This window comes from Rousettus aegyptiacus, unplaced genomic scaffold (assembly GCF_014176215.1).
Source record: "Rousettus aegyptiacus isolate mRouAeg1 unplaced genomic scaffold, mRouAeg1.p scaffold_m13_p_11, whole genome shotgun sequence".
Lineage (NCBI taxonomy): Eukaryota > Metazoa > Chordata > Mammalia > Chiroptera > Pteropodidae > Rousettus > Rousettus aegyptiacus.
This window is the reverse complement of record NW_023416286.1, coordinates 72,098,991-72,118,598: the sequence shown is the minus strand read 5'-3', so window position 1 is coordinate 72,118,598 and position 19,608 is coordinate 72,098,991.

The window sequence follows — 19,608 nt, the reverse complement described above, 5'->3', positions numbered from 1 at the left end:
AATTAAGTTTTGCTAAATAGCAGGGCAGTTCTGCTATCTTATTTTCCTCTCAAGAGTGTCTCGGCTGCTCTTGTCCTTTTGCATTGAACAAGCTGGTCAACTTCCAGAAAAATGTCCTGCTGAGTTTAGAATCCATGAATTTTGTGCACCTCTTCTATTTAATCTCAGTAAAATTACACAGGTTCTTTATAGAAGACTTGCACACATTTTGTCAGATTAATTTATAGGTATTTTATTTTTTACTCTATCATAATTTATATTTATGAAATTTCATTTCCAATGATTTGTTTTAAATGTTTTATTTGAAAACCTTAAATTTATATTAGTTATACTAATTTGTCTTTAGAGTGTTTACATACAAATGTATGAATATTAATTTCATATCTTCCTTTCCTATTATTTCTTCCCTATTTTTCTTGGCTATTGTCTTCAATGAACTATTAAATATAAATGATAATAGATATCTTTATTAATTTAAAAAGGGAAGGTTTCTATTTTTTTGCCATTAAGTTTTACATTTGTAAGAGTTTTTTTTTATTGTAAAAATGGGAATTTTAACAAACTTTTCTGCATCTATTAAAAATAGTATCTCATTTAACCTGTTAATATGCTGATTCAATGACAGCTCTAATGTTGAATCAACCTTGAATTATTGAGATAAATCCAACTTGATAATGAAGTTTTTTTTTTTATGGTAGATGGATTTGATTTATTAATGTTTCACAAGTTTTTTGGTCCAATTTTGGAAAAATTGTTCTACAACTTTTTTCTTAAATTGTCCCTATTAAGTGTTGGAATGAAGATAGTGTTAGACTCACAAAATGAGTTAGGGGTGTGGATTCTGGCCAAGTAGGAGGATCCTGGGCTCACTTCTTTCCATAACATACTAGAACTACAACTACCTCTAGAGCAACTATCTCTGAAGATAACCTGAAGACTAGCAGAACAAATTCTCTACAACTGAGGATATAAAGAAAAAGGCACATTGAGAGGGGCAGGAGAGTCAAAGATAATGTTTTGGTTAGGACCTACACTCTCAATGCAGCATTCCATAGGAGGGATATTACAGCTGAGACAATTCTCCCTCTTAAGAGTAAAGGATCTGAGACCCACATCAGGCTTTCCAACCCTAGGGACCAGCATCAGGAAGAGGAGCCTACATAACATCTGTTTTTGAAGACTAGCAAAGCTTACATCTGTCAGAGTCATGGGGCTTTGGGAAACCAAGTCGCTGTTCGTAAGGGGCCCATGCACAAACTTTTTCACTCTGAGTCCCAACACAGAGGTAACGGTTTGAAAAGTGTCTGGGTCATATGTGAAGCAGATAAACTGGCTGATATGGGGACATGTGTCTGAGGGACAGGGATCTGTTGGAGCTTTCTTTGGGAATGGAGGCACTAGTGAGCACCACGTTCTCTGTATTTGGTTTACTTTGCTTTCTTCCACCCAGCAGGTCCCGTGCTGGTGGATGACAGTTCTGGCACTCAACATTAACTTACTAACAGTTTGCCCCACCCCCAGACTTCCTCTGAGAACCTGCCCAGCCCAACCTGCCCCTTCTGACCAGCACACCCCTAAGCCACTTCAATGTGGCACCCTACCCCCACCACCCAACCCCTCCAAAGCAGCACCTGCCATATCCTAGCACCGGAAAGGAAGGCCTTAGTTCTCAATAGACACAGAAAAAAAAAAATGGACAAAATACAAAACCTTTTCATGATAAAAAACCTAATAGATTGGGTATAGAAGGAACATCTCTCACATGATAAAGGCCATATACAAAAACAACAACAAAAACCCAACAGCTAACATGATACTCAATGGAGACAATTGAAAGCTTTTCCTTTAGAGTCAGGAACAAGAGAAGATGCCTGCTTTCACTACTACTGCTATTTAAATGGTACCATAAATCTTAGAGCAATTAGGCAAGACAAAGAAATAAAAGGCCTCAAAACTGGAAAAGAAATAATATTGTCACTATTTGCTGATGACATGATCTTATCTTACAAAATCCCAAAGACTTTACCAAAATCTATCAGAACAAATGATTTCAGGAATGTTGCAAGATACAAAATCAACATGCAGAAATCATGGTACATTTTCCAAGATAGATCACATGTTAGGCTACAAAACAAGTCTCAGTAAGTTTAAGATTGAAATCATATCAAGCATCTTCTCCGACCACAATGGTATGAAACTAGACATCAATTACAAGAGAAAAATTGAAAAATACACAAACACATGGAGGCTAAATAACATGCTACTAAACAACGAATGGGCTAATAATGAGGTCAAGAAATGTATCAAAAAGATACTTTGAGACAAATGAAAATGAACACACAATGACACAAAAATCTATGGGACATGGTTAAAAACAGTCCTAAGAGGGAAGTTCATAGCAATACAGGCCAACCTCAAGAAACAAAGAAAGAAAATCTCAAACCATGTAACCTTACAACTAAAGGAACTAAAAAAGAACAGCAAACAAAGCCCAGCGTGAGTAGAAAGAAGGAAATAATAGAGCAGAAATAAATGAAATAGATTCTAAAAAAAGAAAAAAAATACAAAAGATTAATGAAACCAAGAGCTGGTTCTTTGCAAAGATAAAATTGACAAACTTTTAACCAGACTCACTCATCAAGAGAAAGAACCCAAATATATAAAATCAGAAATGAAAGAGAAGTAACAACTGACTCCATGGAAATACAAAGGTTGTAAGAAAATTCTATGAGCAATTAATTATATGCCAACAGATTAGACGATCTGGAATAAATGGACACATTCCTAGAAACATACAATCTTCCAAGACTGAGTCAAGAAACAAAATCTGAACTAATTGATTACTATAAATGAAATCAAATGAGTAATCAAAAAAACTCCAAAAAAAAAAAAAAAAACCCCAAAAGTCCTAGACCTTCACAGGTGAATTTTACCAAACATTCAAAGAATTAATATTGATTCTTCTTGAACTGTTCCAAACTATTCAAGAGGAGAAAAAGCTACCAAGCTCATTTTACAAGGCCATGGTTACCCTGATTCCAAAACCAAAGAAATTATAAAAGAAAATTATAGGCTGATATACTTGATGAACAAATGCAAAAATCCTCAACAAAATATTAGCAAACCGAATTCTGCTATACATTTAAAATATCATGTTACCATGATCAAGTTGGATTTATTACTTGGATGCAAGTTTAGTCCAATATCTGCAAATCAATTAATATGATATACATTAACAAATTGAAAAAATATGATTATAAGAGTTGTAGAAAAAGCATTTGTCTAAATCTGGCATCTGTTTATGATAAAAACTCTCAGCAAAGTGGGAACAGAGGAAACATACCTGAATAACAAAGGCTATATATGACCATCTCACAGCTAACATTATACTCAATGGGGAGAAGCTGAAAGCATTTTCCTTAAGATCAGGAACAAGACAAAAATGTCCAGTTTCATCACTTTTATTCAATATAGTATTGGAAGTCCTAGCCACAGCAATCAGACAAGTAATAAAATGTATCTAAATTGAAAAGAAAGGTAAAATTATCATTATTTGTACACGATACAGTATTATAGAGAACCCTAAAGATTCTATCATAAAACTCTTAGAACTGATAAATGAATTCAGTAAAGTAGCAGGATATAAAATTAGCATTCAGAAATTGGTTACACTTCTTTACACTAATAATTAACTACCAGAAAGAGAAATTAAGAAAATTCAATTTACAGTTGCATCAAAAACAATAAAATACCTAGAAATAAATTTAACCAAGTAGGTAAAAGATCTGTACTCAGAAAATTATAGGTTTTTAAATAATGCAATTGAAGAAGATACAAAGAAATGGAAGCATATATTGTGTTCATGGATAGGAAGGACTAACATCATTAAAATGTTCATACTTCCCAAAGCAATCTACAGATTTGATGCAATCAGTATCAACATACCAATGGTGTTTTGCACAGAACTAGAACAAATAATCCTAAAATTTATGTGAAACCACAAAAGACCCTGAATAGCCACAGCAATCTTGAGAAAGAACAAAGTTGGCAGTATCACACTACCTGATATCAAACTGTATGACAAGGCTATAGTAATCAAAGAGCATGGTACTGTCATGAAAACAGACACATAACACATAGATCAATAGAATAGAATAGAGAGCACATTGATATGGTCATTTATGACAAAGGAGGCAAGACTATACAATGGGTTAAAGACAGGCTATTCAGTAAAAAGTGTTGGGAAAACTGGACAGATACATGCAAAAAAAAAATGAAACTGGACCACTTTCTTACACTATATATAAGAGTAGGCTCAAAATAGTTTAAAGACTTAAATGTAAGAACTGAAATCATAAAACTGCTAGAAGAAAACAGGCAGTAAACTTTCTGACATTGCTCTTAGTAATACACACACAGACACATATACGTATGTGTGTGTGTGTATATATGTATGTATGTGTGTATGTATGTGTATGTGTGTGTGTGTGTGTGTGTGTGTGTGTATCCTTAGGCAAGAGAAACAAAAGAAAAAAATAAACAAAAGAGACAACATCAAACTAAAAAGTTTTTGCAAAGCAAAGGAAACCACCAACAAAATGAAGAGAGAACCTACTGAATGGGAGAAGATATTTGCCACTGATATATCTGATAAGTGGTTAACATCCAAAATTTATAAAGGACTCATGTGACTCAACACGCACAAAAATACAATCCAATTAAAAAATGAGCAGAGGACCTAAATAGGCATTTTCCAAAGAGGACATACGGGTGGCCAATAAACATATGAAAAGCTGCTCAATGTCATTAAGAATCACAGAAATGCAAATTAAAACCAAAATGAGATCACCTCACACCTGTCCTAATGTCTGTCATCAATAAATCAGAAAGTGTTGGCAAGGATGTGGATAAAGGGCAGACTCATGCACTATTAATGAGATTGCAAATTGGTGCAGCCACTATGGAAAACAGTATTGATGTTCCTCAAAAAATTAAAAATAGAACTACCTTATGATCCTGCAATCCCACTTCTCAGTATTTATCTGAAGAAATTCAAAACACTATTTCAAAAAGATAATATGCACCTCTGTGTTCATTACACCATTATTTACAATAGCCAAAATAGGAAGTTAACCTAAGTGCCCATCAATAGACAATTGGGAAAAGAAGATGTGGTACATGTATACAATGGAATATTACTCAGCCATAAAAAATGAAATCTTACCACTTACAATAATATGGAGGGACCTAAATGGTATTATGCTGGGTGAAATAAGTCAAGCAGAGAAAGCTAAAAACCTTATTTCACTTATATGTGGAGTCTAAGGAACAAAATAAACAAACAAAATGAAAATAGACTCACAGTTACAGAGAACAAACAGGTGATTGCCAAATGGGAGGGGAGATGGGGGGCTAGGTGAAAAGGTAAAGTGATTCAGAAGTACAAAATTGGCAGTTACAAAATAGTCACAGGGATGTGAAAGTACAGCATAGGGAATACAGTCAATAATATTATAATAACTATGTATAGTGCCAGGTGGGTCCTCAACTAATTGGGGGGGTCACTTTGCAGATTATATGAATGTCTGACCACTATGCCGTATACCTGAAACTAATATTGAATATCAACTCTAATTAAAAAATAAAAATTAAAAAAGTACAAAGGGCCTTGAAAACATCAACTGTAATAAAAATGCTAAATATTGTGTAAAAAAAAAAATAAAGACACATAAGACCAGATGGCCTTAACAGCTATATATATAGAAAATTTCATCCTAAATGCATAGAGTATACATCTTAAGTACATATGGAAAATTTTCCAGTATAGATTATATGAGAGGCAACAAATCTTAACAAAATTGAAATCATATCAAGCATCTTTGCAGACCACTAAGGTATAAAACTATAAATCAATTACATAAAGAAAACTGGAAAATTTACAAATATGTAGAGATTAAACAACATGCTATGATGTGTCAAAGAAAAAAATCAGAAGAGAAATCAAAAAGTACTTTGAAACAAATGAAATGAAAATGCAATGTATCAAAACATGATATAGCAAAACCAGTTTGAAGAGGGACGTTCAAAGCAATAAATACTAACATCAAGAAATAAACACTTCAAATAAAAAAAACACAAACTTTATACCTCAAAGAACTAGAAGAATAAAGCCTAAAGTTAGTAGAAAGGAAAAAAAACAAAGATCAGAAAAATAAATGAAATTAAGACTAAGAAGACAATAGAAAGGATCAATGAAATAGCTGCCTCTTTGAAAAGATAAATGAAATTGGCAAACCTATAGACAGACGTACCAAGAAAAAAAGAGAAAGGACTAAAAAATGAAACAGGAAACATTTCAACTGATACCACAGATATACAAAGAATCATAAGAGACAAATGGAAGAAATTACTAGAAAAATATAACCTACCAAATTGAATCATAAAGAAATAGAAAACCTGAACAGACCAATTACTAGTAATGAAATTGAATCAATAATCAAAAACCTCCCAACAAAAGTTCAAAGCAGAAGGCTTCACTGATTTCTACCAAACATTAAAAAAAAATTAATGCTAATCCTTCTCAAACTCTTCCAAAAAACAGAAAAGGAGGAAACACTTCCAAACACATTTTATGAATCCAGCATCATCTGGATATTAACACCAAAAAGGGCACTCCATGAAAATTACAGAACAACATCCCTGGTAAATATAGATGCCAAAATTCTCAACAAAAATATTAGCAAACCAAATTCAACAGTACATTAAAAGGATCATACATCATAATAAAGTGAGATTTATTCCAGGGATTCAAGAATAGTTCAACATTGGCAAATCAGTCATTTTGATATATCACATTAATAAAGGATAAAAACCATATGATCATCTTGATAATGTAGAAAAAGCATGACAAAATTCAACATCCATTTATGATAAAAACTCTCAAAGTGGGTTTTGAGGGACTATACTTTAACATAATAAAGGCTGTATATATGACAACCCCACAGCTAACCATACTCAATGGTGAAAAGCTGAAATGTTTTTCTATAAGATCAAAAGCAAGACATGATGCCCATTCTTACCATTTTTATATAACATAATATTGAAAATCTTAGCATATAAATTGGGAATTAAAACCATCACTACTTGCAGATGACATGTTATATATAGAAATTCTTAAAGACTCCTTCAAAAACTGTTAAAATACATGAATTCAGTAAAGTTGTAGGATATAAAATCAATATACAAAATTTCATTGCATTTTTATATACTAATAATTAACTATCAAAAAGTTGTTGTGGTTTTATGTACTAATAATAAACTATCAGAAAGAGAAATGAAGGAAACAATCCCATTTACGATTGCATTGAAAAAAAAAATACCTAGGAATAAATTTAACCAAATAGGTGGAAGACCTGTACACTGTTACACTAATAAAACATTAGTGAAAGAAACAGAAGACACAAATAAATGAAAAGATATTCCAGGCTCATTGATTGGAAGAATATTGTTAAAGTGTCCATGCTATCCAAAGAAATCTAAGATTCAATGCACTCTCTATAAAAATTTCATATTATTTTTCTCAGTAATAGAATAAACAGTCCTAAAATTTGTATGGTACCAACCACAGAAGCCCCCAAATAGTCAGAGCAATCTTGAGACAAACAAAGAGACATCATGTTCTGTAATTTAAACTATATTACAAAGCTAGAGTAATCAAACTGTATGATATTGGAATAAAAATAGGCGCACAGATCAATGAAACAGAATAAAGAGTCCAGAAATAAACCTACGTGTGCATATTCAATTAACTTACAACAAAAGAGCCAAGAATATACAATGGGACAAAACTATCACTTAAACTGTATTGAGAAAATCGGGCAGCTACATACAAAGGAATGAAACTGGACCATTATCTTACAGAAAAAATTAACTCACAATAGACTAAAGACTTGAATGTAGAGGTGAAATTGTAAAACTCCTAGAAGAAAACTTACATGGTAAACTACTTGACATCGGTCTTGGCAATCATTTTTGGATTTGACACCAAAAGCAAAGGTAACAACAGTAAAAACAAACTAGTGGGACAAGGTCAAACTAAAAAATTTCTGCACCTCAATCATCAACAAAATGAAAAGGCAATTTATATCGAATGGGAAAAAATATCTGCAAATCATATCTGAAAAGGAGTTAATAGTCAAAATATTTAAAGAACTCATGTAATTCAATAGCAAAACAAAACAAAAAAATCCCAAGTAATTTGATTAAAAAATGGACAGAGGATCTGAACAGACATCTTTCTAAAGATGGCCAATAGGTACATGAAAAGGGACTCGACATCACTAATTTTCAGGGGAACACAAACAAAAATCACAATAGGATTTCACACCACACATGTTAGAATCTCTATCATCAAAAATATAAGAAATAACAACTGCTGGTGAGGACGTGGAGAAAAAGGAACACCTTGTACCCTGTCGATGGGATGGTAAATTGGTACAACCACTTATGGAAAGCAGTACGGAAATTCTTCAAGAAATTAGAAATAGAATTACCATATGATCCAGCAATTCCACTTCTGTGTATTTATCCAAAGAAAATTTTGTTCATTCAAAAAGATATATGCACCCCTATGTTCATTATATAGCTATTTACAATCCAGGATTTAGAAACATCCAAAGTATTCATCAATAGATGAATGGATAAGGAAAATATGGTGTGTGTATATGTATACATAATAGGATATTATTCAGCGACAAAAAAGAATGAAACCTTGCCATTTGTGACAATATGGATGGAAACTGAGGGCTCTACACTAAGTGAAATAAGTCAGAGAATGACAAATATATGATCTCTCTTATATGTGGACTCTAAAAAATTCCAAATAACATAACAACAAACAAAAAAATGAGTTCAGGTAGGTACAGAGCTCAGATTAATGGTTGCCAGAGGTGGGGGCTGGGAATTGGGAGGTGGGTGAAATGGGTGAAGAGAGTCAAAAGGTACGAACTTCTAGTTATAAAATAGATGAGTCATGGGATGTAATATACAGCATGGTGACTATTGTTAATACTGTATTGCATACTTGAATACAAAATATTTATTGAAAAGTAAAAATATTTGGTTAACAAAATAGACATAGAGAGTAGAGCTTAAAAATTCTCATCACACACACACACAAAATTGTAACTGTGTGGTGATCAATATTAACCAGATTTATTGTGGAGATTATTTTACGATATGTACAAATAAGAAATTATTATGTTGTATACCTGAAACTGATTTAATGGTATATGTCAATTCTACCTCAAAAAAAAAAAAAGCATAAAATTTGCCAATATAAGAATAAATTAGGAAATCTTTGACATAATACGAAGAACTGACTGGTCAAAATTTCATTTAAACCCATTCATATTACACTTATTAATCAGGTAGTAATAGTATAATGTTTTGTATTTTTTAAGTATAGTTGGTAATAGTTTTTGAATTTATCAATAAAACTTCCCCTTTATTCTTAATCTAAAAAGAGGATATATTTGTTATATTATAATAATTATGATATACTTAGTTTGCAGTGTAAATGAATAACCTGGTTATTTTGTTTAAATGAATAAGCAAGCTACAATGATTTATTTCTCTTTGGGGAAAATTAAATTTAATTCAATTTTTGATTTCAAATTTTGAAAAGTTACATGAATTTTTATCTTAATATTCTTTATTTTCAGATTTCTCTCCTATAAAGTAATGATTAAAAGTTTGAGACTAAAATTTGAGACTGAGATGTGAGAAATGACACTCATTTTACTTTGTTCAACTTGTCTTCATAAATAATATTCTCACAAATATGTTGCAATTATATGGAGGAGTATAGTAACTTAGATAATTACTTGTTAGGTCTTGGTTGATATAACAAAGCTTTTTGGAGCTAATAAATATATTAGACATTTTTCTCTTGTAATCTCAAATTTTACTCATTAAAAGTGTTTAAAACATCACCAAATATGTCTATTTTGTTACTCAAATATTTTGCTTTTCAATGAAAAAAAAAGTGCATCCTATATCAATTTCACATGCTCTGCTGTCCCTTTTGACAATCAAAAACCTTTAATGTGATTCAGTATGTGGTTATGGTTAGTTGTAATCTCTGAATAAAAAGGGGAGGAAGGCTATTCAGTGAATCTCTTAATAAACTTAACAGATTTCACTGGCTCTCAATATACTGTGGCAGTCAGAATTCCTTTAGATGCTAAAGGAATGTGATTCCAAATGGCATTCTTATTAACAGCTTAGAACAATTTTTAATACTTCTGTACCATTTCTGATTATTTCTACTGCTCTATCAGTTGATCTAAAACAAAAACAATCCGAGCCCGTATATACAGAGAACAGACTGATGGTTGGCAGAGGGTAGGTTGTGGGAGAATTTGATAATATAGGGGACTTAATAAATCCATATTTTGTGTTTCTAGTTGTCTGCTTAATCTCAGAGTAAGCTTTCGGTTTTAAAACTATTTTAAAATTATACCTCCTGAATTATTATTTTCATTGCATAATAAAACAAAGATAAGATAATATTTTAAAATTTTGCACTTTTTTCCTTTCATAATGAGACTCAAATGAAATCAAAATTTGTTGATTAGAGTCAACATTTTTCTTATGATACATATTTTATACTTTTAGATCTGGCAGTTAATCTGAACTTGATAATATCTCTGTATTTTGCATATCACTGTTCTCTTTTACCTTTTAATAAGTTATTAATTTGAGACAATTGGACTATTATCATGAAGAACTTAAAACTGTCCAAAACTTACAACATGCTGTGACATGCAGCCTGGAATAAACACTGAAAGTTCCTAACCCGAACCCAGGGGAAAGCCTGAACATTTTTGTTATGAAGTTATGCTGCATTTTGCTTTACAATTAATTGTAAAATAGAAAATTAGGTTGTGGAATATTAACTGTATTAGTTTTCAACAGCTGCGTGACAAATTGCTATAAACTTAGGGACTTAGAACAACACAAATTTATTATCTTACTGTTTGTGTAGGTCCGACGTCTGAGTTCTCTGCTCAGGGTTTCTCAAGGCTGAAATCAAGATGTCCCACGGCCGGCCTCACTTTCTGAACTTGGGGTCTTCTTTCACGCTCATTCACGCTTGAATTTACTCCAGTCGTAGGACTGGTACCCTGTTCTGTCGGCTGTCAGTTTGGGGGTCCATCTCAGTTCCTAAATGTCCTACTTTTCGTTCAGCTTTTTCCTTATGCCTCAAAGCTCTTTAAGGAGATACCTTGATGTTTCAAAGGGCTGACTTAAATAGATCTAGCCCACCTGTATAACCTCCCTTTTGATTAGCTGAAAAGGCAACAACAGGTTAGTAATCTAAGCACAGGAGATTCCATTTTACGCAGATGTCTGTAATGCACCCAAGGGCGAATTATACAAAGTATGTCCAACTGGGGGTCAGGAATCTTGGGGGCCACCTTAGAATTCTGCATAACACACTGGTCCATTACAGGTACAGATAGGTCCACAAATGCATTATCTTCAAAAGTTTACTTGAAATTATTACAGGATAATTAGCAATATCATTATAGTCCACAGGAGGGCAGCATCTGTACTAGTTATATTTTAGGCTTAACAAATATGCTGTTTTCTAATGACTAGGAATTTTCTGGTAAGTGAATTATTTATCATGTACTAGTGTTTATGCTTGACAATTGTGAATCAGTCCTGTCAAAAGCAAAGGAGATACAATTTATTTTTTGTCTGATCCAAGAGAATCAGTTGAATTCTTTTATTCCTTCTTTCTTTCCTCTTGCGCTTTTTCCACTCCATTTTCTTTTCCCCTGCCTTTTCTGTTTTGTTCTTCCCATCTTGGGTCTATAATCTCACACAGGTGGTCCATGTGAGGCCCACTAACCATGGGCCCTGAGGAAATGGCCCTCATTACATTTGATGTCTCCTCAGATTCATTATAAAACCACTCTCTTGATTTCCACACTGAATCTGACCTCCACCACCTCTCTTGCTACCTATGCTAACTAGTGGCTCTTGTGATGTCACTTGTGTGAACTGATACCGCTTTCGTAACTAGTATGAAAGAGGATCGAAGATGTGTCAGGACACCTGACCAAATGTTCTTAGATTGTTAGGCCTTTCGAGGCTTAAATCTAATTGTAAATATAGAATGATATGTACTATTTTGAATCCCTTCTCACTTTTGAACTCACTAGGACCTTACCTTAAAATCATGGTCTGATTTAACATCACCCTGTGACTTGATCAGCAGGAAATGGGCAGGAGGGCCTGAATGTTCTAGGTAGATAAGGAGTGAATTGCCTGCCCTTTGTTTTCCTTAGGTCTCTACAGTCACAGGTGAAAACACTGACCCTTAATGTGTATTTGTTTCAGATGATTCTATTTTGGGAGGATGGGTTAACTAGATTATGTTTCTACATTTTTAAAGGGCCTGCAGTGCTCTGAGTACAGCTACTACATGAATTTCACATTTTTAATTCTTACCAGTGGGGCACTCAGAGAAGTTTCACAGTTGACCTGCTTTTTCTTGTGTTTGGGCTTCTGCCTTTGTTGCTTGCTCTATTTAAAATAATATTCCCACAACTCCTCCTTTGTCTTCATTCCCTGCTTCAGGAGTCACCTGAAGCCATTTCTGGAAAATCTGGTCCGTGGCTAGTGTGTCTTATAGTCCCTCATCATCTGGTATTATAGGTGCCTGATGACTAATCAGTCTTTCTCAATAGATTGTACCCCTTTAAGACCAGGACTGTCCCCCCTTTTTAGATTTGTCATGGTGGCTGGTCTCAGTATGCCTTATTCCACTTGCTAAGCAGCGATAAGCCCAGCTCAAGTGGCAGCTGGGCTCTAAGTCCAACAAAGGCACTTGGCTCAGGTGAACAAAAAGATTGTACTGCTAGACCTCATGGCACACCTAGTGCATAAGGCACTCTACCAAGACTGGGAGACATAGCAGCCCTACCTAATACACAGAAACAAACACGAGGAGGAAGCCAGAATGAGGAAACAAAGAAACATATCCCAAATGAAAAAAAAAAAAAACAGGATAAAACTTCAGGAAAAGAACTAAACAAAATGGAACCAAGCAATCTACCAGACACAGAGCCCAAAATGCTGTTTATAAGAATGCTAAATGAACTTAGGAGAAGAGTAGAAGAACTCAGTGAAAACTTACACAGAGATAGAAACCATAAAAGGAACCAGTCAAAAATGAAGAATATAGTAACTAAAATGAAGAATACATTAGATGAAATCAACAGCAGATTAAATGAAGCAGAGGATCAAATCAAGGTAGTGAAAAACACCCAATCGGAACAGCAAAAAAAAAAAAAAAGGAAGAAGATGGTTTAAGGAATCTCTGGGACATCGAGCATAACAACATTTGCATGACAGAAATACTAGCGTGAAAAGAGAGAGAGCAAGGGATTGAAAATCTATTTGAAGAAATAATGACTGAAAATTTCCTTAACCTGGCAAAGGACATAGGCGCACAAGTCCAGGAAACACAGAGAGTTACACACAAGATGAATCCAAAGAGGCCAACACCAAGGCACATCAAAATTAAAATGCCAAAGGTTAAAGACAATGAGAGACTCTAAAAAGCAGCAAAAGAAAGGCAGTTAATTATATGCAATGGAGCTCCCATAAGACTGTCAGCCGATTTATCAACAGAAACTTTGTAGGCCAGAAGAGACTGGTATGAAACATTCAAAGCGATGCAAAACAAGGACCTACAACTAATATTCCTCTACTCAGTAAGGCTGTCATTTAGAAGTGAAGGAGAGAAAAAGAGCTTCCCGGAAAAAACTCCCAGGAGTTCATTGTCACCAAATCGGTATTACAAGAAATTTTAAAGGGATCAAGAAATGTTAAAGAGATCAAAAATAGGAATAATGAAATGGCAACGACTACATATCTATTAATAATTACTTTAAATGTAGTAGATTAAATGCTCCAATCAAAACACAGGATAGCTGAATAAGAAAATAAGACTCATACATATGCTGCCTATAAGAGACTCAACTTCAGATCGAAGGACACATGCAGACTGATAGTAAAGAGATGGAAAATGACATTTTATGCAAATGATAATGAAAAAAGCCTGGAGTAGTAATACTTATAGCAGGCAAAATAGACTTTAAAACAAAGGCTGTAACAAGAGACAAAGAAGGACATTTCATATTGAAAAGCCAACATATGGAAGCAAGCTAAGTGTCCATTGATAGACATTTGGATAAAGATGTGGTACATATATACAATGAAATATCGGTTTTATAAAAGAATGAAATCTTACCATTTGCAACAACATAGGTGAACCTAGAGGGTATTATGCAAAGTAAAATAAGTCAAAGACAAAAACTGTATGATTTCGCTTATGTGTGGAATCAAAATAAATAAATAAATGAATAGACAAAACAGAAACAGACTCATAAATGCAGAGAACAAACCGATGGTTGCCAGATGGGAGGCGAATAGGGAACTGTGTAGCTATATGCTGGTTCTAGATCTATGAAGTTTTAAAATACTTCTTAGTTTTTGGAGGAATACACTGACCTCTTGGAGAGTGGGAGGGATTTGCTTTAAAATTATAAGAGCTAGAAAGAAGTGCCAGGGAACGAAGGGAATAAATAGGAAACACAATAAGCCATAAGTTAATAATGGCGTCAATTCCTAATTGTTGAATGTGGGTAATGGGTTTATTGCACTATTCTTTCTACTTGTGTATGTGTTTAAAACTCTCTATTATAAAGTGTTTACTAAAAATGACATGCTAAAAAGTTTGGGTTGTTACATTTCCCCCTGATTTTATTTAATTATTTACTAAGAAAAATGTGTAATTGCTCCATTATAAGATCCCCAGGAAGACAGAGCCCTCTGCCTATACGTTAATTTACATCTGCTGGTCCCTATAAATTATTCTTCTCCTACCCACCCCCACCTCCCACCCAGGTTGCAAATTCAGAGCTGGGAACTTTTGTTTGCTCACACGGCAAGAACATTAAAATTTTTACTATGCAAAATGTAGTACAATCCCCTGTGTTCGGTGAGGTGCTTCACCCTTGCCCCAGCAGAGCCTTTTGCTTCAGCTTCTCCAGGGTCCTGCCTCCTGTCTGTGTGGGAGGAAACAGTCACCTAGCTGAAAAAGTCGGGGAATGGATTAGGAAGTCTACCTATTTCTTACGATGTCTCCAATGAGTCCTGTTTTATCAGCCCCCTCCAGCATCCCAGCCTGACTGGCTGGGACGTGAGGTGGAAATTGACTTAATGCCGGTGGAACCCTGTTTTCTGGACTCCACTGAGTCAGTTGGGACTAGTTTTCAGAATTTCTATCTTCTAAAATCTTACTGACTTCTCATCTACGATATCTTCTCATCTACGATGCTTTGTGTTCTTATTAATTGGTATTATTTTTATCCTTTCTTCTAAATTTTAGGGTGTAGTGGGTGCTAGGGATAAATACATTTATTTAATCTGGTCCCTTTAGCTGGAAATCCCTGCTTGAGTATGTCAACTCAGATCATTATAGCACCTTGTTTTCATAGAACCCATTTTGGGTATCTTATGTGGATGGGCAGTTCATCCTTTCTTCCTTGTATATTAATTAACTGGCAGTGTATTTTGAACAATGCCCGCCTGGACTTGCAGAGCCCATCAGGCTCACCTGCTGAGCCAGAATCCTACTTTTAGAATCTTTTGATCAGTCCTGTTCGTTCTGACACAAGTGATGCTTCATTGGATAGAATTATTATTCTAGATTAACCAAATCCCTCTGAGTGATTATTACCACCAAAAGCATCAGATGCACTATGGAAGGGTATACTCACTTATCTGTACATAAAAGTAGAAGCTAAACCAATTCTACCATCTAGCAGGTTACAGTGCCAAATTCTATTTAAGCAATATAGGCAGCTACAGAGTTCAGTTGGGTATATTTGCAGGTCCAGAGAAACGAAATTGTCTTTTTCTCACAAGGATCAACAATTCCTTCAGTCATTTTCTTAGCAGTATGTAAAGAATCTTTGGAGTGAGTGAAACGCTTCCAGAGGTGATGGTGACAGCTCCCTTCTGTCCACCTTGTAGAGTTTTGATGGAGCGGGAAGGTCAGGAAGAGGAGGAGCCAGGGCATTGATAGGGACTGTGGAAAGTTTTGCAGGGTTTACTGAAACGGGGCTCCCTTTCCCACCTCCTACCTCACCTAGATCTGCAAGTGCACAATCCTGATTCTGTTGTGCTCTGAAAGAAATTGTGATCCGTGACAATCTGCAAAGCTGCAATTGAAGTGTGTACTTTAAAATCTTTGCTTTGATTTATACAGTTGCCAAATATTTAAACGAAGAAAGCCCCCAAATTCTGTGGACTCTTTTTTTTTTCTTTTTTACCTGTTTACTTCTCCTTACAAGACAGGGATAGGACCTCTAATAATAATACTTATTGTTTTTCTTCACTTTTGTTTCTTTCTCCTTCTCTGCTTCTCCTCTTTAATTATTACTTAATATTCATTGATTTTCTGATAGTCAAAATTAACAAAAAGTGGTAAGACGTAGTTCCTGTCTTCAAGGATCTTACAGTCAGTACAATAGCATTTAACTTTGAGATTGTTATTCATTTGAGTAGAGGAGAAAATATTTTTTAGAAATCCAGATTTTCATTTTCCAGTTTTATTTTTTATTTAGAATTGTATTCTCTATTCTGTGCTCTACTCTGTGCAAAAACATTGTCATTGTCATAGATGAGCCTCCAAATACATTTTTATATCTCACATGCCACCCACATTTGCTCAACTCCCTCTTTTCTTTTCACAAATGCACATGTCATCTTTGGTTTGGGTTTGTTAGTCTTTAATTAGGATGTCTGCCTAAACCTACCCATCTTTTTTGTGGGGGAGGGGTCTTACTCTTCCTCTCTCCTGAAACACAACTGACTACAAATGAACTTCTCATCTGTTTCACATTTTTGTGTGCACAACTCATGGGGTTAGAGTTGGTTTCTTCCATTATCTTAATTGAATCCATCTTCTACATGTAAACATTTTTAAAGGAAATATGAATTGTGCAAGGGAAGGCAAGAACCTGGAGTCCGAGGCCTATTTTTATTATTATTTAGCTGGGTTTCCCATGCTACTCATGCATACTTTTGCCTCAGTTTCCCAATCCTGAGGATTCCTTTTAGAGTAACAGCTCTGTTTCACAGATGTTGGAGATTAAAAAAAAAAAGGTGGGGGGGGGCTACATAAATAGGCCTGGGATATTGCCATTTCTGTTTAAACCACATTTAAGATTGTGGAATATCACAAAATATGGCTCCTCATTGCCACGATACAGAGCAAGAACATGTAATGTTTTATATTTCTTCTGTGTAGCTGAATGTTTGTTTTGAATTTATTAATCAGCTACATGCCTTCATTCTTATTCTGGGGGAAGATATATTGTTCCGATTAGCTAAAATAAGCTTAAATGAGTCCAGCTTGTGAAGACAACTTTCTTTGTTTTATAATTCTCTCTTGGTTTTTTCATACTATGCCTTTGCTTCTATATCCATATATATTATTTTCTACCTGCTTGAGGTAAAAGCAACTTTAAAAAGTCTGACAGTAATGTGAAGTATTTCTCCTTGTTTAAACAAGCAATAAAAAAAGATTTAGGTCTATAAGTTTGCAGGGGACAAAAACAATGTGTAACTCTTTCTCTTTCTATATTAAGATTTTTTTTTCTCTTAAATCTACTTAGTTCATAGCTGTTTTGTTTCCACTGTTATTCCAACTTAAGAGAAAAATTCGTTCCCATAAAATAGAAGGCAGTTCCATTGACCATGGATTCTTTATTTTATAAAAGGCATTATCATAATGCCTTAAGAATACTATTCGATTTGCCAAAATCTTATGTGCAACATTTTCAAGAAATTGCATGAAATCAGGCATATATCATTCTCCACAAAACAGTCAATCATCTTGTAAAACATTAGTTAGATGATGTCTTGTGTCTGCTTAAGATCCTATGTGGGTTTTCTGCTGCATTTAGAGTACAATTCAAACTATTTCCTGTGGCCTTCAAGACCCATGGTCACTTGACTTTAGGCTGCCTTTGCAATGTTTTCTCTCACCAATTTCCTTTTGTCAACTATATTCTCCTACTCTAACTCATCAATTCATTTATTCATTTGACAAATATTTTGGGGAACCTAATGTGTGTTAGGCATGTTCTCTACACTATAAATACCGTTGAGAATATGTACAGCAAAGTCTTTGTCCATATTAAACTGGTCTCATAATGTGAGATAGAGAATAAACAAAAAATATGTAATGTATTAGGAATACATCCAGCGAAATCAAATACAGCATGCCCTATAGGAAAATGATGGAGAAAGATATCTTTGATATGGGTGGTTAGGGGAGAACTCTTTAGAGAAATAACAATTTTTAAAAAGAAGTCATTGGAATGAGAGGATGAATCATGGAATTTGGTAGAAAAGCATTCTAGGCAAAGGGAATAACAAATTCAAAAGCCCCGAGGTAGAAATGAGTTTGTGAGTTTGATGGTCAACAGGAAGGAGTGTGTTAGTAAAAAGGAATAAGGGAGGGAGAATGGGGAATAAAATCATAGAGGCAGGCAGAACAAGGTCATGTAGAAACTTATAGGCAAGGAGTTAGATTTTATTCTCTGTGTGTTGGGAATACACTCTGAAAGTGGGGATTGTCTCAGTTGAATACATGATGATATCTGGGATTAGGAAAATGGCAGTAGATAATGGAGAAGTGTTTGGATTCTAGACAAAAAATTTTAAGGTTGATCCAAAAGTATTACTGTTAGATTTGATATAGTGTGTAAGGGGGAAAATAACTCAAGGATGACTCCTGAGTTTTTAGTCAGAATGATTGGGTAAATGGAGGTTCCATATACTAAAATTGAAAGGATTGATGGAGGATCAAGATTTGAGGGAAAAGCAAAGGTTTTGTTTTGGATATGAGGGGTTTGAGTTGTCTGTTAGATGTCCATTGGATGATATCTCACCAATTCAAAACGTAAAACTGGAGCTTATGGGAGAGTCTGTGACTAGGGCATCCAGATGATGGTACTTGAAGTTGAAGCAATGGGTAAAATTAGTTAGGGAGTTGATGTGGATAGAGAAGAGGGTAGAAGAGGAAAAATTGCTTGCATAGGAGACTCTAGAGGATTATTAGCTGAGGCAGAAGGAAAAGCAGACAGTGTAATGTTCTGGAAATCAAGTGAATTAAAGACTTTCAAAATGGAGGAAATAATTAACAGCATCAAATGTTACTGACCAGGTCAAGTGAGGTGAGCATTGTCTTGACAACTGGATTTGGCAATGTGGAACTAGTCATCACCTTGCCCAGAGTTACCGAAGTGTAATGGTGGGGTTGAATTGAACAAATTGATGTTATTTTGCAGTTTAGCATCTGGCTAAGAAATACATTCAATGCAAAAATCCCCAGTATTCTTATGTTTAGCAACGTATTAACATTAAGATTAAAATAGCTGAGGTTGTCAGCGTTTCAAGTCTTTGTTAGGTTAAGTGAAATTTGAGTTTATAAAATAAAAGAACACAGGAGGTGCG